We start from the raw sequence: 22,151 nt of genomic DNA on the forward strand, positions 1-22,151 counted from the left end.
TGATACTTATTTGAATTCCACTTCAATTGTTATAACCAAACATTGGTCAATGCAAATCAGTACCTCAAAATACTAACTCCATGCATGTTGGAACAACTTGTTATGAGCATCAGGTCGAATCAATTATAAGGGTACTTGGAAAAATACCGGCTTGAAGTGATGTTTGAATCCTAATTCAAACCAACTTCAACTTAAGAAATGATAGCCACATTAGCCCTGCCACCTTTCAGTCATGTCTTGAGCATGCATCATAGTGTTGCATTTCCGTGAAGTGATTGTTGTTCCTTTCTTGTTTGCCGGTGTTGTTCCCTCCCGGTAGACGATGTTTCCGACGATGTGATCGTTGACATTGATGAAGACTCATTGCTATCTTCAGACGTGTCAGGCAAGCAAACCCCCCTGAGCATATTGAAATAAACCCACTCTCTCGCTCCTACTCTCTTTTACTGCATTAGGACAAAGACGATTCAACTGTACATGTTATCGGTAGTTGAACCCATTCCTCTGCATGACCTGATTTTGTCACAGTAAATAGTTGAAACCACTTAGCATGAGTAGCAACTGCTTGAGCCTTGTTGTGCTTACTCATCCATGCTTGTTTACAATGCCTGCTATGCTTAGAGTCGTGTCGGGTCTGATCCGTCTGGATGATGAATCGGAATGGTTGTGTCATGTCCTACAGTGTGAGAGTAAAGTTGTGAATCTGATTTGGTAAAGGTAGCGATGAGAGGCCATGTAGGAGTACATGGCGGGTTGTCTCATTGGGACCGTCCATAAGAACTGAGTTATGTGTGTGTTATCCAAGACAAGATACTACCACACATTGGGATACTTAATTGACCCTCTCGTCTTATTAATCGCCTAGATCTCTGTCCAGGAGTTGCAATTAGTTTCTGGTGTTTGTAGGAAAATTGTTGGCGGCCGTGTTTAGCTCTGCCCGACGGGGTAGGCTTCACTACGGTAGGTACACAGTGGCACGGTGTACCAAGTGGCACCCGGATGGTGGGCTTGGGAACCCTGCGCACATCGTTTGGGGCCATAGAGGAAACCTTGGCCGGACTTCCTTGCGGGTTTAGTCTCAAATAGGCGATAAATCTGGACTAGGGTCGTGTGTGGTTAATGGTCGTGGCCGACACCCACGCCAGTGCTTCCGCTTGAAGGTTGCCGAGATGCATGACGTGCACATGGTGATAAGTGGTGGGAGCGTGTGTGAAGAAGTATACCCCTGCAGGGTGAATTAATCTGTTCGAATAGCCGCGTCCTCGGATACGGACTACTTGTAAACATTAGGTGGTACATAGACAACTTAAATGGATACTCTAAAACATGCAAGATAAGTGTGAGTGCAATGGAAGGCCTTCTCGTAGGGAGACGAGAGTGGATCCATAGTGGTGTATTGAATTGGTGAATATGTGGACTCGTGTGCGCTATCCCACCTCAAAGAAAGAACTTGTAGTCGTAGTACAGGTTAGCCAAGAGTCCAAGCTCGCTTGCTGCAATCAAACCCCACAATCCTTTCCTTGAAACATGGTGCATATGTAGATAGTTCTGATGTAAGACTTGCTGAGTACCTTTGTACTCACGGTTGCTTTATTTATGTTTTTGCAGAGAAGACTTAGACTCATTAAAAGGTTCTACGCGATGTGTTCGATGTTGACCGGAATAGTTTGGGAATCCCAGATAGAGGTCTGGCTCCTTTGGTAGGGTCGTAGTAGGTTTTCAGGCTCTTCCAGCCACTTTTAGTAGATGTCTGTACCCAGACATGATTTGCTTCCGCTTGTTGTTTGTATGACTTGAGTGTCGGGTCACGAGACCCCTGTTTGTAATATCATACTATGTTGACTCTTATGAGTCTTTAATAAATGCTTGAGTCATAGAGTTATGTTGTGATGCCATGTTGTATCTACACATATCGTGCATAATGTGCGTATGTTTGAAATGCATTATATGTGTGGGATTCGACACCTAGTTGTTTGCCTTTAGTAGTACTCTTTACAGGGAAATGCCTCTTTGTGTTTCCATCGGGCCTTGGTAGCTTGCTACTGCTCGGAACACATTGATTGACCGGCACGTATCCTTCTTTGTTGCTGTGTCTGTCCCCTCGGGGAAATGTCACGCGGTGTAATGGAGTCCTTGTAGCTTGCTACGACTCGTCTACACACGCTGATGACCGACACCTGCTTCGCTGGGTTATGTATGCATGTCCCTGTACGGATGTACTGCTTGGGTTTATAACTAGTCATGTCGACCCGGGTTCTTGTCGTTTGAACGCTAGCGACACATTCATATACGTGAGCCAAAAGACGCAAACGGTCCCGGCCAAGGTAAGGTGGCGGCCATGGAGTTTACCGTGCGTGAGGCCACAAAGTGATGTTATGTGTTACAGGCTGGGTTCTTATGACCTAGGATCGGGGTCCCGACAGCTTTGGTATCATAGCTTGACTTCCTGTAGTATAACCAAGCCAAACTGGTCGATGTTGAGTCTAGCAACTCTTTAGTTATATAAGGGAATTGTTTGTGGAAGGGAACGTAGGCTCTTTTACTCCTTTCCTTGTGTCATTCTTATTCTGAGTCACCCTCTTCTTAATTCTATGGGGTTTAAGAATTAGGCTTTCTCATCTGTTCATTAGGATGACGAGTTACTATGCTGGAGACTTATAGAAAAGTTGTTGTCTTCCTGGATCAGTGTCTTCATAAGAATTCAATTGTTATGTTATTAGTTTTCTTGCAGGTTGCCTCATATTTCATGCCCGTACAGCCGTTATGCTGTCCAAGTTTTCCAAAGTTCCCAAATAGTCTGATGCGATTGCAAATTCCTTCCTTTTTTCCCAATGTCTTTTGGCCGAACAAAGCACACTAATAATTGTGTTGAGGTACTCTATTACCTCGACGTTTTGTTGAAGTATTAGGAAAACATGTTACTCTGAAAACTACCCAATAGTCTAGATGTGTGCTATGTCTTCCAGTGTGATAGTTCTGGCCATCATTTTCGAAAACATCCCGTGATGTTATTTAGCTAGTAGGTATTCTATTTCCGGGTCTTTGAATCCAAGGATCATTCTGCTCATCTTTGTTGATAGTGTTGCTAGTTCCTTTAGAATGATTAGTAACCTTGTTGTAGTTCCCAAGGTCATGGTATATCATTCTTCCAACACCATGAATCATCTTTGGCAGAAGTTCTCCGTGAATTAAAGATCATAACAAGAGTCCTCGTGATGAGTTCTCTACTCCATATCGTGATTCTGCCTACTCTGCCTTTCTGCATGGGTTAACTGGGAGAATTATGTTGAACTCGTTCGACATGCTAATCCATGCAGCCACAACTCAAGAAATCATGTGCTCTTGAGCTGCCCCTGTCTAGTTGTATTTTGACCTTCATCATTGAAAGGATAGTCAAGAGTAGTTGTGCATTCATGTCATCGATGTCTTCTATTTTGTGGTATGTCAAGTTGTTCCATTCTCGAATGACTGGGAGAAGCAAACTCCAGTACCACATCCATTTCTTGGATTGGGTAAAAGTAGTTGCATTCCGCAGATCGATATGCTAACCCAGCTTTTGTTCTGTTCTATCTTGGAGTATTAACCTCTTGTTGTCAAGAATGTCGTGAGAATTGCACTATCTCTTATGAGCTCTTGATGTAGCGATACTTCTCGCTATATTGTTCATCCCTCGGTTTTCGTGTTGGTTGTAACCGGAATATCGACAAGTGAACCATGATGTGTGAAACCAATACTCCTAGCAATGCCATTGTTTACTGGTTAATGGACAATAATTTCACTCTTATGGTGATGGTGATTGAATCGTCATCCTAAGATTTAGTGTGCTGCCTAGTCCATGTTTCATGGTGCACTTTCGATCAATGAATTAGGATTGTTTCAATCCCTCGCTCTATTGATCACATAATCTTGCCCTGAAAAGCGAGATTGTTCCCGAGCTTAATAACATATCAGTGGTTTGTGATTTTCCGAATATCTTCTCGGAAGTATTACCAGGTTGTTTCCTAACTGTTATGATAGAGCTCATGATCAAGTTGGGTTCTCTATAGGCCATCTTCTCCAAGAATCCGTGTTGGATACCCCGAGCTAGTTGGATAAGCTAAACAACAACTTGGAGAGTTGGGAGATAAAAGCTTCGCCTAAACTTAGCTCATTTAAAAAGGATATTTTTCCTGTTGTGTGAGTCTGAAGAAAGATGATATTTTCATCGGTTGATTCGTGTGATCAATTGTTGCATATATTATCTTGTTCAATTTTGATTTGAGCATGGGCTATTGTCAAATCAAACTCAGAACCAAAGATTTTCGTAGTGGTGTCTTACTCATGGATTTCTCTGAGCATAAACCATTATATTCCTTGATCTGATCAATGCTATTATCTTGCTCACATAGTTGTGGAAATCCATTTATATGGGTATCTTGATGAATTGTTGTTGAGCCCATCGGCAACATTCTAATTAGTTCCATGATCTATGTTGGACATTAAGCTAGTGCTGGAAACTTTGTAGACATTGTCTTCGTGTCTCGTGCACGAGGTATATGTTAGGTTTAAGAAGTGAATTCCTCTAATTCATGTGCATCTAATGCAAGTTGTCGCCGTGAATTCGAGAAAAGTTAATTTTTTTTCTTCGGAATCATCTCAAGTCAGTCATGCACGTGTGAAGTATTCTATGGTCTGAGAGATTAGCTACCTCCATTCCATATGTATCTCCTAGCACACCAAGCCACTGATTGATTTGTTCAAGGAAAATAATTTAAGTGCCATTCCCGAAGGTACCAGACGGACTTGCACATGGCTTCGTTATCCGCAATAATGGTTCCCATCCAGAACTCGGTAGTGTTTTGTTGTAAGACTTTTCATGTGGTCATCATTGTCTTGGGCAGCGTGTTCACATGTGTCTTGCAATCCAGCTCATGTTTTGGAGTTGGCTTTCGTAGTTCATTTCCTGAGAATCTTGCAACGTTATCCCGTCGATTTGTGTTGCAAACCATATTTTCGGATATGCTGAGTCTGAAGCATCGTGTCACCAACCGGAGCTGAATCTCAGGCAGTTATAATGGTTGGAACTTTCCCAAGAATTATAATATTGGTCTCTATGTAACCCGGTAAAGTGGTGAAATGGCTAACACACCTAGCCGGAAGACTTGATATTATAATATCTTGCATCAGCAATCTTAGCCATCTTCCGTGTGGTTTTTGTATGACCTATTTTATAAGTTGTTCCTCATGGATCCCCTTTGAGCCCGAAGTCCGACCTATATTTGATGTGCTAGATATAAAGCATGACCTATAATTGGGTTGTGCTAGTACATCAAGGAGAACATTAGAAGCGGAGTGCTAAATGTCTCTCGGTCGATCAACCAGATTTCGTTTCCTTGGCACAGCTAAGGTGAAATCTGAGGAAGTGTTGTCTTCCTTTGCATCCGCATCCTCCATCACTGTTCATCATAGTAGTATGTTGTGTCACCAAGATCTTGGCACAGATATTGGTAAAACTTTGATGAATATGGAAATGATCAAGTTCTTGAGAGCACGCTCAGACACTAGGTTATATCCTCGGTAATAATTGGAATGTACCTTCCGTTCGCCGAGTTGTTCTATAACTCTAGTTTATTTCCAACTGAGTATGCCATTCTTTCAAATTCCTCCAACAATCATTTGTGAATTGCCTTACCCTGGTATGACGAGTTTCAATGATCTTAGGATCAAAAGTAATTCTTTTTTCCACTTAAGGGAATAAATCTATGAGTCACCTTCTAAGGTGACCCGTTATGGTATGAAGGGAAATTTAATCCTCGCTACTTTGAAACCTCATCACCATCTGATTTAAGCATGGATTTGCTGCCTACCAATCGCACCTCTGTCATATGTCTCATTTCCTCGTCCGTGTTATGTGTGTTGTGTCTCAGCTCAAGGGACGTGCCTACGTCTCATTCTATGAGTTGATCTTGAGTTTCTCGATCTTCGAGGAGATCGAATCTTATGTAGTCTCTCCGTTCTTTTGTCGTCAAGCTAGATGAAGACCTCAAGGACAAAGATGTCAAGATCAACATGGTGCGATGAATCAATATCCTCGAGAGGAGAAAATGGATCATGAAGATTGTGATAGTTTAGTGTCCCCTCTTCCTCTTCCTGACTACGCTTGAATCTCGGGACGAGATTCTTGTTTAGTGGGGGTGAGTTGTCACAGCCCAAGTTTGCCGTGCTTACCATTCCATTTCATGCATGCATTCAAATTGCATTGAATCTGGAAATGGAAGTGATCAAGCCAAATGAGTTGAAATTGACAAAAAGGCAATAAAAATATTACCTTAAAAGGAACCAGAAAAATGTTCCAAATATTTGGGAAAATAGTGACAGGGAATAAATTTGTCAAACCAAATTTCTAAGTCACAAGAACTTATGAAAAGGATTTTTGATTGGATTAAATAACTGTTTGGAATGGAGTTATTTTGTTTTCTTTTAAAATAAAAGTTTCAAAAATGTTGAAACTATTTTGTGGCATTGATTATTTTTATTATTGTCACATAATACTATTTTAGGGTTTTATAAAATGATTAAATGTTTTATTAAAATCCTATTCTAAATGCCAGAAAGAAATAAAAAAATAGAAAAGAAGAGAGAGAGAGAGAGAGCTACGTGTTGCCTACCTGGTCGGCCTAGCCCACCAGGGGCACCCCTATCTTCTACCTCTTGCGAGAAGGCAGAGGAGAAGCAGGCGACGGCGAGCTCGTGAGAGTGCCACGCCTCCTGCCTGCCTGGCCTCCTCGCCGACCTGGTGGTTAGGATAGGCTCGGGAGAGCCGTCCCGATCTCCTCCCCCTCCTCTCCATTTCTCTCCCTCTCCTCTGCCCTGCTCTCTCTTTTCTTTTGCCGCCATTGGTGAGCTCGGGCTCGAGCTCACCATCGTGCCCTCCTGCCCCTGCTAGTCCTATCCGAGCAGCCCAATCCCTCCGCCATGACATGTTGCACCTCCCGTCGAGACAATCGAGCCGGAGCCCCCCCTGGCGTTGCCATCGTCGTCGTCTTCATCTCCGGTCACCGAGATACGCCGCCGTTGATCTGCTGCCACCGGGCTTCTCCGACCTCCCCGATGCCAAAAATGGAACCCCCGTGAGCCACTACTTCTTTCCCCTCTCTTTCCCCTCGCTCTCCCGCACCGTAGCCCCGTTCCCCACCATGGCCGAGAGCTTCTCGTCGTCGGCCATCTCGTCGCCGTCGCTGTGGTGCCTCTCTCGCGTGTTCGAGCTCGGGAACGAGATCCTCGAGCTTCCAGGAACCTTCGGATCCCTTCAACCGGACTCCCTATGCCCCGCAACCCCATGCCCGACGAAGCCCGAGTTGCAACCTCCGCAGACCTCGTCGCCGGCGTGTATTCCGGTGACCACTTGGTCCAGCTCCTTCCCCTTTGGATGCGGCGCTTCGCTAGCTAACCGTAGAACTAAACCACGCCCAAAACCGATGCCTGTAACGCGAGTTTGATCAACTCTGGCGAGCCCTCCACCGCGGTTTTGGTCACCGGCGACCACCCTCCGGTGGGGGCCGACGTGGTCAGCCTAATTAACCCACTAACACCCCCCCTAGCCACTGACAGTGGGCCCCAGGGTGGGTCAAACCCAGTTAAGGGCTGGTCAACTCGGGGATTAGCCCCTGGTCACTGACCAGTGGACCCCACTGGTCAGGTTTGACCTGGCCCAGCCCCTGTTGACCAGAGACGTCACTATGACGCAATAAAAGATTTTCGAATATAAAAGAAATTCCAGAAAATGCCTAAAACTTCTAAAAATCATATAAAATAATCTGTGAGTCCAATGAAAATAATTTATATATGAAAAAGGATCAGAAAAATCCAAAGAATCTGATTATGGCATTTTCATGCATGTTTGAAAAAGTGAACATCACCAAATATGCAAAATGGTGAATAGGATAAATTTCATATTTAGTTTGGAGATGGAATTTGATACTTATTTGAATTCCACTTCAATTGTTATGACCACACATTGGTCAATGCAAATCAGTACCTCAAAATACTAACTCCATGCATGTTGGAACAACTTGTTATGAGCATCAGGTCGAATCAATTATAAGGGTACTTGGAAAAATACCGGCTTGAAGTGATGTTTGAATCCTAATTCAAACCAATTTCAACTTAAGAAATGATAGCCACATTAGCCCTGCCACCTTTCATTTCATGTCTTGAGCATGCATCATAGTGTTGCATTTCCGTGAAGTGATTGTTGTTCCTTTCTTGTTTGCCGGTGTTGTTCCCTCCCGGTAGACGATGTTTCCGACGATGTGATCGTTGACATTGATGAAGACTCATTGCTATCTTCACACGTGTCAGGCAAGCAAACCCCCTTGAGCATATTGAAATAAACCCACTCTCTCGCTCCTGCTCTCTTTTACTGCATTAGGACAAACACGATTCAACTGTACATGTTATCGGTAGTTGAACCCATTCCTCTCCACGACCTGATTTTGTCACAGTAAATAGTTGAAACCACTTAGCATGAGTAGCAACTGCTTGAGCCTTATTGTGCTTACTCATCCATGCTTGTTTACAATGTCTGCTATGCTTAGAGTCGTGTCAGGTCTGATCCGTCTGGATGATGAATCGGAATGGTTGTGTCATGTCCTATAGTGTGAGAGTAAAGGTGTGAATCTGATTTGGTAAGGGTAGCGATGAGAGGCCATGTAGGAGTACATGGCGGGTTGTCTCATTGGGACCGTCCATAAGAACTGAGTTCTGTGAGTGTTATCCAAGAGAAGATACTACCACACATTGGGATACTTAATTGACCCTCTCGTATTATTAATCGCCTAGATCTCTGTCCAGGAGTTGCAATTAGTTTCTGGTGTTTGTAGGAAAAGTGTTGGCGGCCGTGTTTAGCTATGCCCGACGGGGTAGGCTTCACTACGGTAGATACACAGTGGCACGGTGTACCAAGTGGCACCCGGATGGTGGGCTTGGTAACCCTGCGCACATCGTTTGGGGCCGTAGAGGAAACCTCGGCCGGACTTCCTTGCGGGTTCAGTCTCAAATAGGCGATAAACCCGGACTAGGGTCTTCTGTGGTTAATGGTCGTGGCCGACACCCACGCCAGTGCTTCCGCTTGAAGGTTGCCGAGATGCATGACGTGCACATGGTGATAAGTGGTGGGAGCGTGTGTGAAGAAGTATACCCCTGCAGGGTGATTTAATCTGTTCGAATAGCCGCGTCCTCGGATATGGACTACTTGGAAACATTACGTGGTACATAGACAACTTAAATGGATACTCTAAAACATGAAGGTAAGTGTGAGTGCTATGGAAGGCCTTCTCGTAGGGAGACGAGAGTGGATCCATAGTGGTGTATTGAATTGGTGAATATGTGGACTCGTGTGCGCTATCCCACCTCAAAGAAAGAACTTGTAGTCGTAGTACAGGTTAGCCAAGAGTCAAAGCTCGCTTGCTGCAATCAAACCCCACAATCCTTTCCTTGAAACATGGTGCATATGTAGATAGTTCTGATGTAAGACTTGCTGAGTACCTTTGTACTCACGGTTGCTTTATTTATGTTTTTGCAGAGAAGACTTAGACTCATTAAAAGGTTATGCGCGATGTGTTCGATGTTGACCGAAATAGTTTGGGAATCCCAGACAGAGGTCTGGCTCCTTTGGTAGGGTCGTAGTAGCTTTTCAGGCTCTTCCAGCCACTTTTAGTAGATGTCTGTACCCAGACATGATTTGCTTCCGCTTGTTGTTTGTATGACTTGAGTGTCGGGTCACGAGACCCCTGTTTGTAATATCATACTATGTTGACTCTTATGAGTCTTTAATAAATGGTTGAGTCATAGAGTTATGTTGTGATGCCATGTTGTATCTACACATATCGTGCATAATGTGTGTATGTTTGAAATGCATTATATGTGTGGGATTCGACACCTAGTTGTTTGACTTTAGTAGTACTCTTTACAGGAAAATGCCTCTTTGTGTTTCCATCGGGCCTTGGTAGCTTGCTACTGCTCGGAACACATTGATTGACCGACATGTATCCTTCTTTGTTGTTGTGTATGTCCCCTCGGGGAAATGTCACGCGGTGTAATGGAGTCCTTGTAGCTTGCTACGACTCGTCTACACACGCTGATGACCGACACCTGCTTCGCTGGGTTATGTATGCCTGTCCCTGTACGGATGTACCACTTGGGTTTATAACTAGTCATGTCGGCCCAGGTTCTTGTCGTTTGAACGCTAGCGACACATTCATATACGTGAGCCAAAAGACGCAAACGGTCCCGGCCAAGGTAAGGTAGCGGTCGTGGAGTTTACCGTGTGTGAGGCCGCAAAGTGATGTGATCTGTTACAGGCTGGGTTCTTATGACCTAGGATCGTGGTCCCGACACAACCTCAATTACCTACTAATGCAAGACACACAACTCAGTGCAACAAGACAACTCTCTAAACAAGATAAGCATGATAACTCAAGAGAGTTCCAAAAGAAACCTAAATAAAAGCTCTTAAAAAGATAAAGCATGAAACTAAGAGCTAAGCATGACAACAGCTATGAAAAAATAAAGAACACACAAAAAGATAAGCATGAAAACCTATGTTTTGTTCTTGGGTGGAGTGGAGAGGGTTTTCTCTCCCAAACAAAGAAGGCTATATTCCAACTTGTTATGAACAGCAAGCAAAACTAAAATAAACTAAACAGTAAAGAGTGGGACGCTCCAAGCATAGCACATAACACATGAAGTGATAAAAAAATTGCATGGAGAAGGACGAACTGGTGATTGCTGATGGAGAAGGGAATGCACGGGGGCATCCCCATGCTTAGATGCTAGAGTCTCCTTGAATATTTCTTGGGGGTGCATGGGGGCATCCTCAAGCTTGAGCGCTTGAGACTCTTGGATCTTCTTTCATCATCTTCCATCGCATACTTGAAAACTCCCTTCATACGAAACTCATCATAAGCTGATTAGAGTGGTTAGTGCCCATAATAAAATAATTTATTCTCTACTGGAAATAAAGATTTTCAGGAAGATATACTGTTTCTCAAGATTGCCAAAAGGTCTTTGCAAAGAAAAAAGCAAGCTTAAGATTTGCAAAACAATGAAAACGCAAAACAGGGCAAAATCTAGGAAAAACAGACCAGCAAGTAGTAAATAATTTTTTCGGGGCACTTCTGCAACTCAAATCAAAAAACTCAAAACAGTCACGAGAAAGGAAATTATATAGAGCATGCTGCCAAAAACAATTAGATCAAAAAGATGATCTGGTGATTTTTGGCAAATTTTTCCGTCAAGAAAACAGAATCTGTTTCTGGACAGCATGTCACAACTTCTGGACTTTGTTGCAATGAGAGGCTAAAACTGGGAAAAACCTTGAAAATAAAGATACAATGATGTTGCTACAGTAGTAACAAGCATCAAGACCACTAAAACTAAAAGTAAAATCAAATTGGGTTGCCTCCCAATAAGCGCTTTCTTTTATGCCTTTGAGCTAGGCATGATGCAAAAAAGATCAAGTATTATCAACTCCAAAAGAATAACTTGCCTGAATAACGGACGCATACGGTAACTTAATCTTCTTTTGAGGGAATTGTTCCATTCCCTTTTTAAGGGTAAATTGGAATCTAATGGTCCCTTCTTTCATGTCAATGATAGCACCAACAGTGCGGAGAAAAGGACGTCCCAAAATAATTGGACATGAGGGATCACACTCAATGTCCATAATAAGAAAATCAACAGGAACATAATTATCATTGACAACAATAAGAACATCATCAATTCTCCCTAAAGGTTTCTTTATGGAAGAATCAACAATACGAACACCAAAAGAACATTGATCAAAAGGTTTCAAATCAAGCATATCATACATTCTTTTGGGCATGACGGAGGCACTAGCTCCAACATCACATAAAGAAAAGCAAGAAAAATTATTCAATTTAATATTGACCATAGGATCCCAACCATCTTCTAGTTTTCTAGGAATAGAAGTCTCTAGCTTGAGCTTGTACTCCCTAGCTTTAATAAGAGCATTGGTAATATGCTCGGTGAAGGCAATATTGAGTGTACTAGTGTGGGGGTCTTTAGCCATTCTTTGCAAAAAAGTGATAACTTATGAAAGACTACAATTATCAAAATTAATATCATCGTTATTGAGTAAAATTGTAGTGTAATCCTTTATATTTGATTTTCTCTTTGTTATAAAAATTTGGATGTATTCCCAAGTTTGGAGACGTTTAGGAGCAACTTCAAACCAAAGATCCGGTTCCTTCCCGGGAAGACCATGCCAAGGGCATAATTCTCCATAATAACTAACATAGTCACAAGGTCTATTACTATTATAAATACACACAGTGGAAATTGGAGCAATAGAAGTGAAGCTAAAATCATTGTTGTTGTGACTAGTGAAGTCACACAACTTGGTGTTCTCAGTGGAACCCATAGCAGCAGCAACAAGAAAGAACAAAGCAACTATTTTTTTGTGGTTTTTGGTATAAGACTCTAAAGAAAAAACTAGAAAGCAAACTAACAATACTAAAAGCAAAGGTAAAAGATAGCGTGCAACTCCCCTATCTTGAAGACTGGCGTGCCCGGCAACGGTGCCAGAAATTTTCTAGATGACGAGTTGATGGATATACTTCTCGCCCCACGTTCGTTACCCCAAATGGAAGGTGGATATGTAGTGAGCATAAGATTTCCCTTACACGGGGATTGTAAGGTTTATCGAACCAGGAGGACTCCGAGGATCAACAAGTAGGTGTCCGCTGCTCTAGCACTAGCAGAAGACGTGGACATGCACACACAACAAATAACTTTGCTCCCAACGAGTTCATAGAGGTTGTCAATCTCTCCGGCCTTGTAGTTTGCAAAGGATCAGAACACAAGCGGGAATAGTGGTAGTGATTATAGCAGAAAAGTAAATGAAAGCAGTAAATCATGGAGGTGTAAACAATGGTGGAAATATGGACTAGAGTCACATGATGTTCACTAGTGATGTCTCTCTCCCAAAAGACGATAAACAACTATGTTGGGTAAACAAATTACAGTTGGGCAATTAACAGAATTATAAACGCACCGCAATGTTAATCATGCTACAAGAAAGTTAGGGGCTCAAAAGTAATGGGCAGTACGCCAAGACAAGTAGACCGTTTATCCAACAACATCTACTCTCTAATCATCTGCCTTGAGATATCTATCCACAACATCTCGCTGGTATTAAGTTGCGAGCCCCACCCAAAGTGTAAACTCAAAGCAACGGACAACTGCATTAACGAACTTTGTGTAAGGTAAACAATCCTTGCAACCGTGGTCACAAGCATCGTTGTTTTCTCCCTGGTGACAACAGCACATCCCCTAGTCTCATGTTTCTGTCACTCAAGCTAGACATCAGGGGGCATGAACCCACAATCATGCATAACGCTCCCTCTTGGAGTTACAATCTACTACTCGGACAAAGCAATAAAAAGAAACAGAGAACATGCATGAATTACTCAAGAACATAATATAAAAGGAGAAACAAATATATAACTCATCACAATCTGAACATAATCTCATAATCCATCAGATCCCAGCAAACGTAGCATAGCAACAGGTAAATTACATAGATGCCTTGATCGTGTAGGGCAGCTCACAAGGGCTAAACATTGAAGCACAAGATTGGAGAGAATACATCACATAGCTACTGGTCATGGACTCATGGTCCAAGGAGGACTACTCACAGTACATCCGGGAAGCATCCATGGTGGTGGAGAAGCTCCCGAAGGTTAATCCTCCCTCCGAGAGGGTGCCGGGAAGAGGTCTTCTGGTGCTCCCGATCTTGAAAGCACTGCATTGGTGGAACGGTGGAGAAATTCGTGATTCTAGATCTTATGATAGGGTTTTCAGTCGGAGAGGTAAATATAGGCCGAAGGAGGGTAACAGAGGGGGTGAGGCGGCCTGGTGGCGCGACCAGGAGGGGGGCTGCGCAGGGTGACCACCTGGGCGAGCCCTAGCTCCCCTCTCGCCCAACTTGGTCCTTCGTGAAGCTTCCGTCCCCTGATTTTTATATATTTTTCTCGGAATTTTTTAGGCTTTGGAAACTGGGATAAAAGTCCCTGCAAAAAATACATCAGCAGACAAAAACTGGCACTGGGTGCACTGAGTTAGTAGGTTAGTCCAAATATGTGTAAAAAGGTATAAAACTGTAGCAAAACATATAACAATGTCACCCAAAAGAGCACGGAACAAACAGAAATTATAGATACGTTTGGCACGTATCACACGGGATCTTGTATTACGGAATGAGTAAAGAGACTTGCCGGTAACAAGATTGAAGTAGGTATGGAGATACCGACGATCGAATCTCGGGCAAGTAACATACCGAAGGACAAAGGGAATGTTATACGGGATTAACTGAATCCTTGACATAGAGGTTCGACCGATAAGATCTTCGTAGAATATGTAGGATCAAATATGGGCATCCAGGTCCCGCTATTGGATATTGACCGGAGAGTGTCTCGATCATGTCTACATAGTTCTCGAACCCGTGGGGTCTGCACACTTAAGGTTCGATGACGTTTCGGTAGTATTGAGTTATGTATGTTGGTGACCGAAAGTTGTTTCGAGTCCCAGGTGAGATCCTGGACATCACGAGGAGATCTAGAATGGTCCGGAGGTAAATATTGATATATAGGAGTGTTTCATTTGGCTTCTGAAAAGATTTCGAGCATTACCGGTAAAGTACCGGGAGTGGCGAATGGGTTCCGGGATTTTACCGGGATGGGCCACTCACCCGGGAGAAGACCTAATAGGCCTATGGGTGGTGCACCATCCCTTAGTGGTCTGGTGAGGCTAGACCAATAACCTATTTCGGCCAAAGGCAAAAATAAAAGAAAAAAGGAAAAAAAGAAGGAGGTGGACAAGTGGGAAGGGAGTCCTCCACCACACCGAATTGGAGGAGGACTCCTCCCCTTGGCTCAGCCAAAGCCCTCCTACTCTGAGTAGGAGGCAAGGCAAGCCTCCCTCTTGTTCCTCCTAAATATAGTGGACGTTTTGAGGGCAAACAACAATAGAAATGCCACGTGTTTCCCTCTTCTCCACAGATTTTCTTCCTCGTCTAGATTAGTCCGGCATAGCTTGGCGAAGCCCTGCTGGATTAGTTCACCACGACCACCATCACGCTGTCGTGTTGCCTAGGAACTCATCTACCTCTCCACCCCTCTTGCTGGATCAAGAAGACGGAGATTGTCATTGAGCTGTACGGGTGTAGAACGTGGAGGTGTCGTCCATTCGGTGCTAGATCGAGACGGAGTTCGTGGGACGCTTGCAATTCGGCTCACGAAGACGTTCGACTACATCAACCGTGTTTCTTAACGCTTCCCGCTTAGCGATCTACAAGGGCATGTGGATCCGATCTCCCCTCTCGTAGATGATTCTCACCATGATAGGTTTTGCGTGTGCGTAGGAAAATTTTTGTTTCCCATGCAACGTTCCCCAATAGTAAATACCATATTATAGTTATCACGACGAAACACTTGGCAGTCAACTTATGTAAATAGCACATTGAAACCAAAATCAACTAGTCTAGATACAGAAAGAATATTGTAGCCAAGGGATTCAAAAAGCATGACATTTTGAATAGAACTATCATAAGATATGGCCACCTTACCAAGACCAAGTACCTTACCCTTGGAGTTATCTCCAAAGGTCACATAACTTCGAGGTCCACAGTTTGGTGTGATCTCATGGAACATGTCTTTACCTCCGGTCATGTGATCAGTGCATCCACTGTCAAGTACCAACCCCTTTCCTTCGACCATGTAGTCTCTAAGTTTCACCATGAGACTAAGCTCCTCATGGTCTTCTCATACTCAATGTCAAACTCTTCATCTTCATTGTAGTAGTTGTGCTCCACATTGTCGTCGTCGGACAAAATATCCTCGTCATAAGAAACAAGAATTTCATTAGAATTTTGACTATGACAATGTTCATATTTATTCATGTGAATGGCTTCAACAATAATATTGTTAATGGTAATGATATCTCCTTTAGAATGCATGAGGTCGCGAAGCTCAAAAAGGCATTTATCAAAATCAGGGTCGATTGGCTTCATTTTGTGAAAGGTAGCACATTTTTGAAAAATGATCTCAAGATTTTTCAGTGAATAGTCGGGATATCTTTTTGTAAGTCTTTCCACAAAGTGTGAGCACACTCAAAATTATGCAATTGATTAAGCACATTTCTTGGCAGTCCTCTAATGACTAGAGTTACAGTTTTGAGATTACCAATCATATCAAGTTCTTCAACATGAGAAGGATGTAAAGGATCAATGGGAAGCTCATAGGGATATTCAACATATTTGCGCAAATGGAATTCATCAAATATATCAAGAATTTTATATTTCCATTGTCTAAAATATTCCCATCAAGAATAGGGACTCTACAACTAATATTCTCCAAACTAGGCACACACATCTTCCTCGAATGGCATTCAAACCAAGGTTTTGGAGACCTTGCTGTGATACCAATTGTGAGATCGGTAGAAGAGGTGTCTAGAGGGGGGTGAATAGACTACCTGCATAAATTAAAGACTTTGAACATCCTCGAATGGCTTTTCCCAGTTTAATGGTTGGCAGATTTTAGCGATTCTAACAAGTCTAGGGCACCCTACACATGCTAGTCAACAAATACGGCAGTGGAAAGTTAAGACTTTGCACATGTAGTAAGGAGTAGAGTTTAGGAAGATCAAACACAAAGAAGTTGACACGGTGATTTTTGACATGGTTCCGATAGGTGACGCTATCGAACGTCCATGTTAGTGGAGACTTCAACCCACAGAGGGTAACGGCTGCGAGAGTCCACGGAGGGCTCCACCCACAAGGGGTCCATGAAGAAGCCTCCTTGTCTTTTCCACCACGGCTTTCGTCCACACACAACTAGCCTAACTCACGGTAGATATTCACGAAGTAGGCGATCTCCTTGCCCTTACAAACTTCTTGGTTCAACTCCACAACACGAAATAGGAGGCTCCCAAGCGACACCTAACCAATCTAGGAGGCACCACCCTCCAAAAGGTAATAGATGTGGTAGGACGATGAACTCCTTGCCCTTGTGCTTCAAAAGATAGTATCCTCGACACTAAATCACTCTCTCTCAGATTTGGTAGGGGTAGGTGATATGTCTCCAACGTATCTATTTTTTTATTCTTCCGTGCTATTATTATCAACTTGGGATGTCTTATATGCATTTATATGCCATTTTATATCGTTTTTGGGACTAACCTACTAACTCAGTGCCTAGTGCCAGTTTCTGTTTTTCCGTGTTTTTTACCTTTTTCAGAAAAGAATATTAAACGGAGTCCAAACGGAATAAAACCTGCGGGATGATTTTTTCCATAACAGAAGATACCGAGAAGACTTGAGAACCAAGGCAGGAGGTCTCGTGGGAGGTCATGAGACACCTAGGCGCGCCCTAGGGGGGCACCTAGCAGGCTCGTGGGCCCCCCTTGCCTCCTCTGCCCTACCTCTTTCGCCTATAAATTCCCAAAAATCCCGAAACCAATGAGGAGAGCCACGAAAATACTTTTCCGCCGCCGCAAGCTTCTATCTCCGCGAGATCCCATCCGGGGACCGTTCTGGTGCCTGCCGGAGGGAGATTTTGACACGGAGGAATTCTTCATCAACACCATTGCCTCTCCGATGATGCGTGAGTAGTTCACCATAGACCTTCGGGTCCATAGCTAGTAGCTAGATGGCTTCTTCTCTCTCTTGGATCTTCATACAAAGTTCTCCATGATCTTCATGGAGATCTATTCGATGTATCTTTCTTTTGCGGTGTGTTTTGTCGAGATCCGATGAATTGTGGATTTATGATCAGATTATCTATGAATATTATTTGAATCTCCTCTGGTTTCTTATATGCATGATTTCGTATCCTTGTAATTCTCTTCGAGTTATGGGTTTCGTTTGGCCAACTTGATCTATAATTCTTGCAATGGGAGAAGTGCTTGGTTTTGGGTTCATACCGTGCAATGTCCTCACCCGGTAACAGAAAGGGTGGCGAGGCACGCATCTTGGTGTTGCCATCAAGGGTAAAAATATGGGTTTTATATCCTATTGCATGAATTTATCCCTCTACATCATGTCATCTTGCTTAAGGCATTACTCTGTTTGTTATGAACTTAATACACTAGATGCATGATGGATAGCGGTTGATGTATGGAGTAATAGTAGTAGATGCAGACAATATCGGTCCACTTGTCTCAGATGTGATGCCTATATGTATGATCATTGCCTTAGATATCTTCATGACTTTGCGCGATTCTATCAATTGCTCGACAGTAATACGTTCACCCACCCTAATACTTGCTATCATGAGAGAAGCCTCTAGTAAACACTATGGCCCCTGGGTCTATTTTACACATCATATATTCATATCTACCTACAAAAACACCAAAAATACCTCGTTGCGCTTTTACTTATTTACCTTTCATCACTATTAGATCTCACCTTGCAAGTAACCGTGAAGGGATTCACAACCCCTTTATCGCGTTGGGTGCAAGTTTGTTTGTTTTTGCGCAGGTTCATTGGTGCCTCATCTTGATACTCCTGTTGGATTGATACCTTGGTTGTCAAACTGAGGGAAATACTTATCTCCACTTTGCTGCATCACCCTTTCCTCTTCAAGGGAAAAACCAACGCAAGCTCAAGAAGTAGCAAGAATAATTTCTGGCGCCGTTGCTGGGGAGTATTCAAGTGAAGCATATCTACCAAGTACCTATCGCAAACTCATCTCTTGCATTTACATTATTTTCCATTTGCCGCTCATTTTCCTCTCCCCCACTTCTAAAACGATTTTCCGAAAATACTAAAAATATTTTCCTTTTTATTCGCTCTTCTTCCGTTCGCCTTTTTGTTGCTATGTTTGCTTGTGTTTCCATGTGCCTTCTATTTTCTTTCATCTTCGCTTGCTAAAAATCTATTGATATGGATCCTCATCCACTTGCTAATCTTTTCAAAAGACCAAATTATGATGAACAATTCGCTAGTGAGTTGAGTGCACTTGACTATCTCTATGGAGTTTTGTTTGAAAATCATGAATCTGAAAATTTTGATGAAGTGTTGAAAGAAGAAAATTATAAAGTGGTTCATGATATCTGCTTGAATGAAAAACATGATTTCCATGTTGTTAGTATGAATTCTCTGAATATCTATCATGCTAATGATATGCAAAACCGCAAGCTTGGGGATGCTATGCTTGATGAAGATGATATTTTTTGTTTCCCAAGTTTTGGTGATGACCCTTATGCTATAATTGATGATGAAAATAATGCTTTGTCTGATAGTTATGTTGTAAGATTCCTTCATGATGTTACTGAAAATTACTATGAGAGAGGAACATATGCTTTTACATATTGCAATAATATCAAGCTTCCTCTCTATGTGTTCAACATTTTGAAGTTATGCTTGGTTTGCTTTCCTATGCTAGTTAATTCTTGTTCCCATAAATTGTTTGCTCACAAAATCCCTATGCATAGAAAGTGGGTTAGACTTAAACGTGTTTTTGCCATTCATGCTGCTCTTTTTCATATCTCAACTACTACTTTTTATGTGAGCATCATTGAAATCGTTAAGCCTAGCTAGGGGCGTTAAACGATAGCGCTTGTTGGGAGGCAACCCAATGAATAAATTTATTTTTTTTCTTTTCACTTTCTATTTTGTTGAGTCCACACCATCATGATTGTGTTTTTTATGTTTTAATTACTGTTTGTGCCAAGTAGAACCTTTATGATTAGTTTTGGTGATAGTTGTTTAATCATGCTGAAAAAAGACAGAAACTTTGTGCTCACAAAATTATTTTTAATTACTATCCAGAAAGATATTTTAAGTTGATTCTTTTTGCTGCTGATTGATATGCAAATTTCCCTAATTGTCATAATGTTTCAGAATTTTTGGGATCGCAAAGGTATACGAATTATACATATTGCCATAGACTGTTCTGTTTTTGACAGATTCTGTTTTAGTTGTGTTGATTACTTATTTTGATGAAACTATGGTTAGTATCAGGGGGTACGAGCCATGGAAAAGTGAGAATACAGTAATATAACATCAATCTAAATGGAAATTAAGTTTACTACAGTACCTAAAAAGTTGGTGGTTTGTTTTCTTATGCTAATGATATAACGAGTTTCTGTTTAAGTTTTGTGTTGTGAAGTTTTCAAGTTTTGGGTGATGTTCTTATGGACAATGGAATAAAGAGTGGAAAGAGCCTAAGCTTGGGGATGCCCAAGTCATCCCAAGCCAAATTCAAGGACACCAAAAAGCCTAAGCTTGGGGATGCCCCGGGAAGGCATCCCCTCTTTCGTCTTCAATTCATTGGTAACGTTACTTGGAGCTATATTTTTACTTACCACATGATATGTGTTTTGCTTGGAGCGTCGTGTATTATAGGAGTCTTTGCTTTTTGTTTTATCACAATCATCCTTGCTGCACACCTTTTTGAGAGGGACATGCACTCATCGTGAATTTGTTAGAATGCTCAATGAGCTTCACTTATATCTTTTGAGCTAGGCAATTTAGCTCCCATGAGCTTCACTTATATCTTTTGAGCTAGATAATTTTGCTCCCATGTGCTTCACTTATATCTTTTGAGCTAGATAATTTTTCTCTAGTGCTTCACTTAAATCTTTTTAGAGCACGGCGGTGTCATATTTGTAGAAATAAAAACTCTCGATCTTCACTTATATCATTTTGAGAGTGCTCTCTCTAAGCAACTTGGTAATTGGCGTGTGTTATGAAACTAATCCTAAATATGATAGGCATAAAAAGAGGATATAATAAAAAATTTCTTATTCAAGTGCATTGATTAGTAAGAGAAGTTTGATTCCTCACAATTAGTTTTGAGATATGGATATGGTAATATTAGAGTTATGTTAGTAGGGTGTTGTGAATCTAGAAATACTTGTGTTGAGGTTAGTGATACGTCCATTTTGCATCATGCTTTCATGTTGATATTTATCGCTTTATGGACTGTTATTATACTTTGTGGTTCCATACTTATGCCTTTTCTCTCTTATTTTGCAAGGTTTATTTGAAGAGGGAGAATACCGGCAGCTGGAATTCTGGACTAGAAAAGGAGCAAGTCTGAGTCCTCTATTCTGCGCAACTCCAAATGCCCTGAAAATCAACGTGGAATTTTTTGGGAATATATAAAAAATACTGGGCGAAAGAAGTGCCACAGGGGAGCTGCCATGGGCCCACAAGCCTGGTGGCCGCGGCCTACCCTAGTCACGGCAACAGGGCTTGTGGGCACCCTGGTGGCCCACTGGCCCCCCTCTTTTGCTATATGAAGGGTTTCGTCCGAAAAAAAATCAGGGCGGAGCTTTTTCGTGGATTCTCCGCCGCCACGAGGCGGAACTTGAGCAGAACCAATCTAGAGCTCCGGAGGACGATCCTGTCGGGGAAACTTCCCTCCCGGAGGGGGAAATCGTCGCCATCGTCATCACCAACACTCCTCTCATCGAAGGGGACTCGTCACCATCAACATCTTCATCAGCACCATCTCATCTCCAAACCCTAGTTCATCTCTTGTAACCAATCTCCGTCTCGCGACTCCGATTGGTACTTGTAAGGTTGCTAGTAGTGTTGATTACTCTTTGTAGTTGATGCTAGTTGGATTACTTGGTGGAAGAGTTTATGTTCAGATCCTTGATGCTACTCATTACACCTCTGATCATGATTATGATTATGCTTTGTGAGTAGTTACTTTTGTTCCTGAGGACATGGGATAAGTCATGCTAATAGTAGTCATGTGAATTTGGTATTCGTTTGGTATTTTGATATGTTGTATGTTGTCTTTTCCTCTAGTGGTGTTATGTGAACGTCGACTACATAACACTTCACCATATTTGGGCCTAGAGGAAGGCATTGGGGAGTAGTAAGTAGATGATGGGTTGCTAGAGTGACAGAAGCTTAAACCCTAGTCTATGTGTTGCTTCGTAAGGGGCTGATTTGGATCCACTAGTTTAATGTTATGGTTAGACGTTGTCTTAATTCTTCTTTCGTAGTTGTGGATGCTTGCGAGAGGGGTTAATCATAAGTGGGATGCTTGTCCAAGTAAGGGCAGTACCCAAGCGCTGGTCCACCCACATATCAAACTATCAAAGGAACGAACGCGAATCATATGAACATGATGAAA

This window comes from Hordeum vulgare, chromosome 2H, assembly GCF_904849725.1.
Source record: "Hordeum vulgare subsp. vulgare chromosome 2H, MorexV3_pseudomolecules_assembly, whole genome shotgun sequence".
NCBI classification, from domain to species: Eukaryota; Viridiplantae; Streptophyta; class Magnoliopsida; order Poales; family Poaceae; genus Hordeum; species Hordeum vulgare.